We start from the raw sequence: 10191 nt of genomic DNA, 5'->3' as shown, positions 1-10191 counted from the left end.
ATTATGTAGGGCACGTTAGTAACAATACTAATGATAACACTTGATACTGGTGTTTATGTAGGATATGTTACTATCAACACTACTGATAAAACTGGGACTGATGTTTATGTAGGGTGTTAGTAGTAATACTACTGATAAAACTGGTACTGCTGTTTATGTACGGCACATTAGTTATAATACTACTGATAACACTGGCACTGATGTTTATGTACAACAAGTTAGTAACAATACTACTGATAACACTGGTACTCATGTTTATGTAGAACATGCTAGTAACAATGATACTGATAACATAGGTACTGGTGTATATGTAAGACATGTTAATAACAATAGTGCTGATAACATAGGAACTGATGATTATGTAGGACATATTAGTAACAACACTACTGATAACACAGACACCGATGTTGATGAATGGCACGTCAGTTACAATACTAGTGATAACACTGGTACTGATGTTTATCTATGACACGTTAGTTACAATACTAATGGTAACACTGACACTGATGTTTATGTAGGATGTTAGTAACAATACTACTGATAACACTGGTACTCATGTTTATGTATGACACATTAGTAACAATACTGATGATAACACAGAGACTGATGTTTATGTATGACACGTTAGTTACAATACTACTTTTAACACTGGTACTGATGTTTATGTAGGAAATATTAGTAAAAATAGTACTGATAATGCTCACCTCACTACTATAAAGGCTTGGTTTGGTCTGATATTTCATTGGTGGTAGTGTCCAGGGTCACTAATGAGGAGTGGAATTCTCCGAAACTGGTCTGGCTCACAGACACACACCCAATGAAAGAATAGACCATTCCAAGCTTTTTACTTGTTGTTAAACAAATTTTTAAACAACTCTATTCAAATATAGAAATGATTGAGATGGTGAAAATTGGAAAATATCTGAGAGCAAGTGATCATTGCTCTATTAGGTTCAATGTTTTGCTGCATATGGAGATAAGGAATAATGGTATTTTGGTTAGAAATTTAAAAAAGCAAATTTTGAAGGGATGTGACAAGAATTAGCTGTTGTGAATTGGGCAGCTGAGTTATTTGGAGACACTGAATAGATGTGGAAATTTTTTAAAGACACATTTTTAAATATTCAAGGTAAAGATATTCCTTATAGAAAAAATGGTAGCTGCAAGTAAAAAACCAAGTGGGCTCATAAAAAGTATAAGAGATAAAATTAAAAAAGCATCATAATTTAAGAAATTTAAATTGGTATGAAACAGGAAATCAAAAAGGTTGGTTGAATATGCAAACATTAAAAGTAAGAATTTCTTTAAATAAGTGTAAACAAAATGTTAGGTTGGGGGGGTAGGAACCTTGAGGGATGATAAAGGAAGGCTAGTATCTGATAATTATGAGATGGCTGAGTTATTAAATTCTACTTTTCTTAAGCTTTTACTAATGAAGATTTAACCAATATTCCACATCTTGAACAGTTGATATATGGAAACAAGGTTGAAAAAGATGACTGCATTAATTTTGAGCTGATTACGAAATAACTGAGAAGTTTAAAAAACAACAGGACTCCTGAGCGAGATAATACTTCCCCAAGGGTTTTGAAAGAGGTTAAAGATTGGATATGTGAGCCACTCGCTACTGTTTTTTCTAAGTCCTTGAATAGTGGGCATGTATCAGTGGATTGGAAGTTAGCTAACGTAACTCCTCTTTTTCAAGAGAAGTGATACAAATTGTCCCAGTATTTACAGACCCATTAGTCTCACATCAGTTGTGGGAAAAGTTTTGGAAAAGTCTGATAGAAGATGCTATGTAAAGTAATTTATCAAAGTTTAAAATTTTATTGGTTAGTCAACATGGTTTCACTAAGGGAAAATCTTGCCTTACAAATCTTTTGAAATTTTTTGTAAATAAAATTCTCTCTATAGGTGTGCAAATTGGATAGAAGAGTGGCTGGATGGAAGAAAGCAGAAGGTTGTTACAAATGGACCTTTGTCTTTTTGATTTGCATCAATGACACAGATGAAAGAATAGTCAATAAATTACTTAAATTTGCAGATGATATTAAGGTCTTGGGTGTTGCTAGCTGTGAAGAAGATGCTGCTGAGTTACAAAAGAATTTAGATCATTTCATGAGTTGAGCAAATAAATGGCAAATGGGTTTTAATTATAACAAATGCATATGGGTTATCATAGTTTGAATTATATGTATAATTTGGATGGGAATAATGTTAACAAGTATCATGAAAAAAAAGGGATCTTGGTGTAATAGTTGATCAGCCATCCAAGCAGTGCACTGTTGCTAATGGTAGGGCAAATAGGATTTTAGGTTTAATCTACAGAACTACTGAATACAAGTCTAAAGAGGTTATACTTTCATTGTATAGGTCACTGATTAGGCCACATTTGGAATATTGTGTTCAGTCTTTGGCTCCTTACCTTAGGAAGTACATTGAATTGTTGTAAAGGGTTACTAGAATGGTGCCTGGAATGGAGGGGTTGTCATACAAGGAGAGGCTGAAATCTTACAAATTGTTTTTTCTTGAAAAAATACGAGTTAAGGGGGAACTGATTGAAGTATTGAAGATTGTAAAGGGAATTGATAGTGTTTATGCATCATTCTTTTCATACTTAACAGTGAGAATGTAGAGCTAGGGGACACAAATATAAATTTTGGTAAGATAGGAGTCAGCTTCAACTGAGTTTTTTTTTTTTTTGACAGGGTGGTTGGCCTTTGGAATGGGTTGCCTTCAGATGTTGTGGAGGCAATAAATTTAAGTGACTTTAAATGAAAGCTTGATAAGTGTATGAATGATAAGGGCTGGCTTTAATTATTTTTTTTTATTTTAATTTAGTTTAGTTTAAAGGATAGAACAACCGAGATTGACCAATAAGTACCATGTTGTCCCAAAATGTTATGTTACATAGGGATTGTAAAAATAGTAAGGAAACAAGGCTGGAGTTACTGTAGACATTATTTGATATTTTCTCCATTTTAAAACATTCAGTCAAAATCTTAAGTTCTTTGCCCATCATTACAATCAAATCATTCTCACTCTCCACAACCTTGTTATTTCTCCCACAAAATAAAAATAATGTCCTTTGATATGTCTTTGATATTATTCACAATTAAGCTATTCAGAATATTTGCCTACAGAAATCAAATTTTATGTCACAACAAGTCATGGTTAAACAATGTTTATTGTTACCCATGAGCAATTATTACATATTTGCAAGTACGCCATATTTTTCTAAATAATTTGCTGCAACTGTTTAACTAAAGAATTAGCACCATCTACTATTTTTGGTAAGTAAGTTTTTTTTTTTTTTTTTACATTTAACAAAATAAGCAGAAAATATTTGATGATTGCCAATATTCGTGTCAAATCATCTAGATCCATTGTGGTCTCTTCTCCATTCCTTTGGTATTCTGTAAAAGTCAAGACATGAACATGTTACTTGTCTGTTTGTGCACCAGAAGACAACAATATTTAATCATGTTTGTAAACACACATATCTTGTCACTAAGACAATCAAAAGATTAAGGTTAATTTAATGCCAATTAACATGGCAGAAAGCAACTGTTGTTAGATGATGCACCAATCAACAAAATCTACCTACAGTGGCTTCTTGTACTGTCAATAGGTAAGTATAATAATAATGAACAAACATTTTATCCATTACATCTCTTTAATTAGAGAATGTTTGTTTCATAAGCTTGTTTCTGCTGTAGTTTTGCTCTGTTAAGCAATTGATATATTTCAATGTATCAATAATTCTGATTAGCTAGACAATCAACATCATTTTGTTCCTGCAGCTGACTCTTGGAACATAGAAATTGTTTTGCAAAATACATTTTTTATTTTACTACTTTACATGACATAAATCTGATTATATTTTATCTCTGATATTTAACAAAATGCCATTATCACACGTGGAACTGTTTTAATATTGTGATCTCACAAGTCTATCTCTCAGTCCACATCAGTGCCATTTCATTTACAGCATACTGGTTGTTTGTACAGAGAGTATTAAAATGAACCTTGTATCCAGAAACCAGTTTAGTGCAAAAAATACTGAAGTGGAAGTTTCAGGCAGAAATTATTTTACCAGTAAAACTGGGCAGTTAACTTGTTTAATCAAAGGTACTGTTAAATCGTGAAAATAATCACCTAATTAAACTTACTTGAATAAATAGAGTTGTTTAAATTATGAATTAAATTGTGACAAAATGCTACAAGTTCTTCAAATACCTAAAGAATGATAGGTTTTCTTTTTGTGAGTGTAAAACACTTAAATACACCAGTTCAATAATTAAACTTACTGTTTTCAATTATTCCATGTACTCAAAAAACTGCCATTACAATTTCTCATTATTTTCGATTAATTGATGTTGTTTGGCTTCATCTATTAGCATCACAACTCATGACAATAATTAACTAATCAAAACCACTGTTTTCAATTGTTACTATTTTTAATTATTCCAACCACAAAAGCCTCATGTGAGAATAACTGAACGTAATAATTTAATGAGTCTTATGATTAATTGGTTAGCAACTTGCATATGGATTCAGAAATAATGATATTTTGGTTACAAATTGTAAAAAACCTAATTTTGAAAGGATATGACACGAATTATCTGTTATGAATAGGGCAATTGTGTTACTTGGAGACACTGATTCAATGTGGGATGTTTTTAAATATTTAATATAAATGTATTTTTTTATAGAAAGAAAAGGGTGACTGCAAGTAGAAAACCATGTTGGCTCACAAAGGGTATAGGGGATAAAATTAAAGAAAAGCATCACAAATTTAAGAAATTTAAAAAATTATAAAATATCAAGAGAGTTTTAATGGTTGGAGACGGCTTGAATGGGTAATGAAGAAAAACTTTAATATGAGTTTAACGTAACATCAAATGTACAACGTCTCAACAAGGTTTGGTCATCATCAGTTACCTGATGATGACAAAAGTTCTTGAATAGTGGGCAGATGCCAGAAGATTGGAAGTTGGCTCTTCTTTCCAAAGAGGTGATAAAAATTATCTCGGTATTTTATAGGCATATTAGTTTTACAACAGTTGTGGAAAATGTTTTGGAGAGTCTGATAAAAGATGCTTTGCAATATCATATAAAAAGTTTAGAATTTTATTACATATAGCAAAATCTAAATGAAGAGGTTAAAATTTTTTCATGCAGGTGCTTGTTTTTTAAACTTGTAGACTTTGGTCACAAAATATGTCCCATCTGTAACACTTAAAATGTTTACGGCACAAATGATGAGACTCTCAATATATTAATGTAAATACATTATATTTGGTCAAGAACATTACATTAAAATATTTTTCAGCAACTAACTGAGTAGACAAGTTCTTATGCGAATTTTTATTCCCAAAAAAACCATGGTCCAAAATGTTACCCCTTCCATAATGCATCTTTGAATAATCATATTGTTTTCAAGTAGCTTTGGCTCTGATTTTATACACGCTATATTTCATCCCCATGAATATCCAGATATCTTACTGTGTCATAATTATTTCTGGAATTATTTACCCCATTACTGAAGGTAATACAAAAACAACATAAATCAACATAATAATTGTTCTTTTTCAATTGTCCCTTCCCCAAATAAAAGTTCATACTTATACCTCATAATTGAGTCTGTAATAATAATAATTTCAAATTAAATGTCTGTTAAATTCATCAATGACAATATAAAGAAATAACTTTTGGTTTTCACAGAGAAACTACACATTGCATGAAAATATGGCTTATTTTGTAGGAAAAACACTTTCACCAAACTCTGAACATCATTTACTCATATTTTAGTATTCTGTGCCAACTCGGGTTAAAAATTTTATTTTTGTTGCCAATTTGGTTCCCATGTTTGAACTTTTCTTGACACATGGTCAAGAGGAATGCCATTATTACAAATCTGTATACAGATAAAAATATAAAGTAAATTACTTTCCATTGAAGCGACAAACTTACTTAAAACATCCCATAATAATGTTTGTTTGAGAAATCAGAAACTTTTATCTCAGTGATTGATTAAATGTTAGGTCTATACAACACCCATTTTCCCATATTAAACCTCTGTTGTTGTTGTTTTGAGAAAGTAAAATCAGGCACAGTTATGTAACTACAAGTTTCTTAATTTTACCTAATACCATAAATGTGATAAAATATAGAGCATTTTTATAATAAATATGGTAAATAGCCAAGCTTACACTGTCTTGGCCAATAAACTGGACATTCTGACACAAGCTTGTGACCTAAGATGATAACATAATTTTATTGGCTGGTTTGGTGAACTGGATATTTTGACAATAAATTGTGATCCAGGATTCTGACAATGGATCTTTATTTTGGGGCAATGCCCTAATTTTACTAGCTGGCCCAGGTTACTGGACATTCTGACAGTGGATTGTGACCTAAGACAAAGACTAAATTTTAGCATCAAGAATACAACACCTATAATAAATATTGTTACTATCAAGTAGTTGTATTTGCACAGGGCTGTATCCAGTGCTGAAAGAGTGAGGAGGCAAACTCTCAAAGGGGCCTCTTACTCCAAATGAATTTTTGTCACATAAAGGCCCCCCCTTTACACAGAAAAAGTATTACAGCAGAACATTGCATAACTATAAAATTTTATTTTGAGGATAAGGTATAAAGTGGGCCCCTTTTACCCCTTTTTAGTGGGGCCCCCAGCTGGGGGGCTGTCTCTACAGAACTGGGGAGATGCACACACCAATTTTTAAATAATTCATAATGCACAGAGCAATTAAAAAAACTGATTGGGGCCCTTTTGTTGACTTATTTGGGTTGCTTTCCTATTGATGACATTTTGTTTGTTTCCAATGTTACAATTTTCCTTATAGGGGGCCCCCAGTTTTTGGGAAAAAGCAAGGAAGCTATTGCTTTTTCTGCATCAGTCTGGCTACAGCCCTGTTTGTAGCTATATATACACTTTTTACATTGTGACTTAACATTAATCCAACATATTACAGATTAGGTAAATTTTAATTTACATACAGTATCAGGGCACATGTTGGGCCTTTCCATCTCTAATGAAATTCACAGGTATGGGAGCCACAGTGTATTCTAGGAATATAATATATAGTTTTTCTATAATAATAAATAAAGGCTCACAAAGCAATGGGCTATTCATTTTTTTACTGTACTGTACTACTACTAGGAACATTATAGCTCTGTTACATCAAGAAGAGAAAAATGGATATTTTTCCTTACCACTAAATCCTATGAGTATAGTTTTTGGGTTTCAGCAATCATGCTTTAAACAGATAAACATAAATATGGTTTGTTAGACACACTGGACAAGATCTGGATGTAAACAAAAATGTATAATGTATTAATGAATAGCATGAAACCTCTGGTAACTTTTTCAAAACAAAGAGTTAAAGTACTATTAAAAGTTTTGAAAAACTTTTCCAAAATGTTCTTTCAATGAAGAAGAACACAAGTTGGTATTTTTTCGACATATTTATATGCTACAGATTTCTCAATTTAAAAAACTTACTTTAAGGTTATGACAATAACACATAGTTGAAAAGACACAATTCTCATCTTACACCATCTTGTCAATATTACAATCACTAGATGGCAGGGAATTAAAAAAGAAAAGGTTGTTTTTCCTTCTCTGGAACACTTTACATAATAACTAATAATAAATATTTAAGTTTAACGCCATAGGTTTTTCATATTACAAGCATAAGGTCCATGTAAAGTTTTAATTTACCCATTATTTTTGAAAAAAAAGTACAAATACTCAACTACAATTCTTTAATAACAAAAATGAAGATGGTTGACAAAACACAAAACATTTTATTTACAAGGTTCAAATGTTTCCGAATACACTTATTCTATCTACATTGAAACCTAAAGATAATGTATATGTTATGTCAGGTTTAAGTTCTTCTGAATATTTGTGAGGTTAGGTTAGGCTAAGCTACCTTTGGTTATGCAAGCTTATGTTTATGTTCTTCAAAAGCTTCTCAGTAGAGGGAGAATCCAGAATGCACCAAAACACACAGTAGTCTAAAAACATAAAATAGCACTTTAACTTTTCAGTTCCTGAAACACGGCTCTTTTTATCTTTGATGCATTTCCCATTTTATTTCTAGTGTGTAAGACCTGCTCATTTTATTACTAATAATGTTTTTCTTTTAATTTTCAAAAAGTTGCAATTAATTTTATGTTAACATTGTTTTTCAGTAACTGGTAATAAGTATTAGCAATCTTTCCTCTTCACATAATAGTGATAAATATTATGTTACACTTCATTCTTCAAGAGATAGTAAACAGTACTGTTTCACCACTCTTCTTTTGTGAAGGATAATAAAAACTGTCACCCTTCTTAATTGAACGTAAGACACTACCATATCACCATTTTTATACAAACCTAATAATAAAAACTGTGTCACCCTTCTTAATTGAGTGTAAGACAGTATCCTGTCACCGTTCTTTTACAAACCTAATAATAAAAACTGTCACCCTTCTTAATTGAATGTAAGACAGTATCCTGTCACCGTTCTTTTTCAAACCTAATAATAAAAACTGTCACCCTTCTTAATTGAATGTAAGACAGTATCCTATCATAATTCTTCTACAAACCTAGTAATAAAAACTGTCACCCTTCTTAATTAGATGCCAAACCATATAATGTTATCATTCTTCTGCAAAGCTAGTTGTTCAGAAACTGAATTCTGCTCTTCATTATATACAAAATGTCATCTTAAATTATTTTTTACCAATACTTATTCTGAATTTTTTAAGGTTAGGTCATATTAGATTTGGATAAGTTAGATTAGGTTAGGCTGAGCTACATTTGGTTATGTGAGCTGGTATTTTTCAGTAGAGGGAGAGTCCAGAATGCATTTGAAAACATGGTAGTCCAAGAAATAAAGTATTTAAAAAAAAAAGTAAAATCCACTACAAACACTAAAGATTAACTCACTCATAATGAAATGTCATCACATGGCAACAGTAATCTTTATGGCTTACTAGCTCCAGGTCTACAAGAAAGATCTATTAAAAATAAAATAATCATTACTTAATGTTTTTACATGTATAAAGAAACTGGTATGGAAACATTTATAAATCTATCATTTGTTTAAAATGTCAGGTTAGTTGGACTGATTTTTAATCACTTTATCTTTATTCCTTTTATTCTCCTGAAGAAGAATAGTGAACTATTCTAAAGTGCTCGAGTTTTAGGTCTCGTTTGAAAACAATTACAACTTTTGTATGTAATTCTATGTGCTAACTTCTTAACCAGAATTCATTCCCGTACCTATATTCTAGTGACAGATACTTTATTTATTGAATGAAAAGATTGTTTTAATATACACTGTAAAATTTGCTGCCATCCATTGTTGAAGAAATTATCGAAAATGAAAATAGTGTGGGATATTGAACAGAAATAAAGTATACAATTAATGGTTAAAATAAGGACTACAGTGAGGAATGAAACCATAAATTGCATTTTAACATTTCAGATTCACATGTTGAAATAAGGCTCTGTAACGACAGCGGAAGTCACGTGACTCTGGTAACACGTGATTAGTGTCTAGAAGATTCGCGAAGACGCTAGTGCGTTCTACGCGCGCGTTTTAGATTGTATATAAGTGCGCCAGACAAAGGAGATGATCGTTGGGAACTGGAGTAGCAGAGAGCGAGACTGAAGTTATAGACACTGATAACCACGGTATGTAAAGTGCGTGAATAGTTCGTTGTGAATTATAGCATGTGTTTAAGTTAGTGACTGTGGAAAATAAGTGTATTGTAAAGTTGAATTGAGAAAGAATAAACTAGTTTTATTTAAGAAAGGACTTGTATCGCAGAAGTTTCTAGGAAAGAATTTCTACGAAAAATTAACAAACGAACACAGACATAGCAGATTGGTGTCAGAGAGTGGAACGGAAAAAAAAAGGAAGAAGAAGATGGAAACGAGTAGTGGCAAATCAAACTACAGCTTAGCAAATTTGATGGCAGCAATACAAGAAGAGAAACAACAGCGGTTGCAAGAAAGCCTGCAACAGTGGCAGCTCGAACAGCAAAATAAACAAGAGAAATTATAGCAGCTGTTGGAGAAAAAAGAAATAAACAAGAAAAGAGATTACAGCACTGGTTGGAGGGAAAGAAAATGAACAAAAAGAGAGACTACAGCAGTGGATGGAGGAG

At 31.9% G+C, this 10191-nt stretch overlaps 1 long non-coding RNA gene across 1 annotated transcript; it reads right to left on the bottom strand.

Moving 5' to 3' along the window:
* Positions 1–3168: 3168 nt before the first annotated feature.
* LOC106469867 lies at positions 3169–9805 on the bottom strand. Its single transcript, XR_002612932.1, has 3 exons — positions 8966–9805; positions 7024–7092; positions 3169–3416 (listed from the first exon to the last, which is right to left on the bottom strand). It is a non-coding gene; the product is annotated as an uncharacterized LOC106469867 (long non-coding RNA).
* Between the last annotated feature and the right edge of the window lie 386 nt (positions 9806–10191).

Source organism: Limulus polyphemus, unplaced genomic scaffold, assembly GCF_000517525.1.
Source record: "Limulus polyphemus unplaced genomic scaffold, Limulus_polyphemus-2.1.2 Scaffold3694, whole genome shotgun sequence".
NCBI lineage: Eukaryota > Metazoa > Arthropoda > Merostomata > Xiphosura > Limulidae > Limulus > Limulus polyphemus.
Note: the sequence above shows the minus strand (reverse complement) of the source record. Positions and strands in the feature narration are given on the sequence as shown.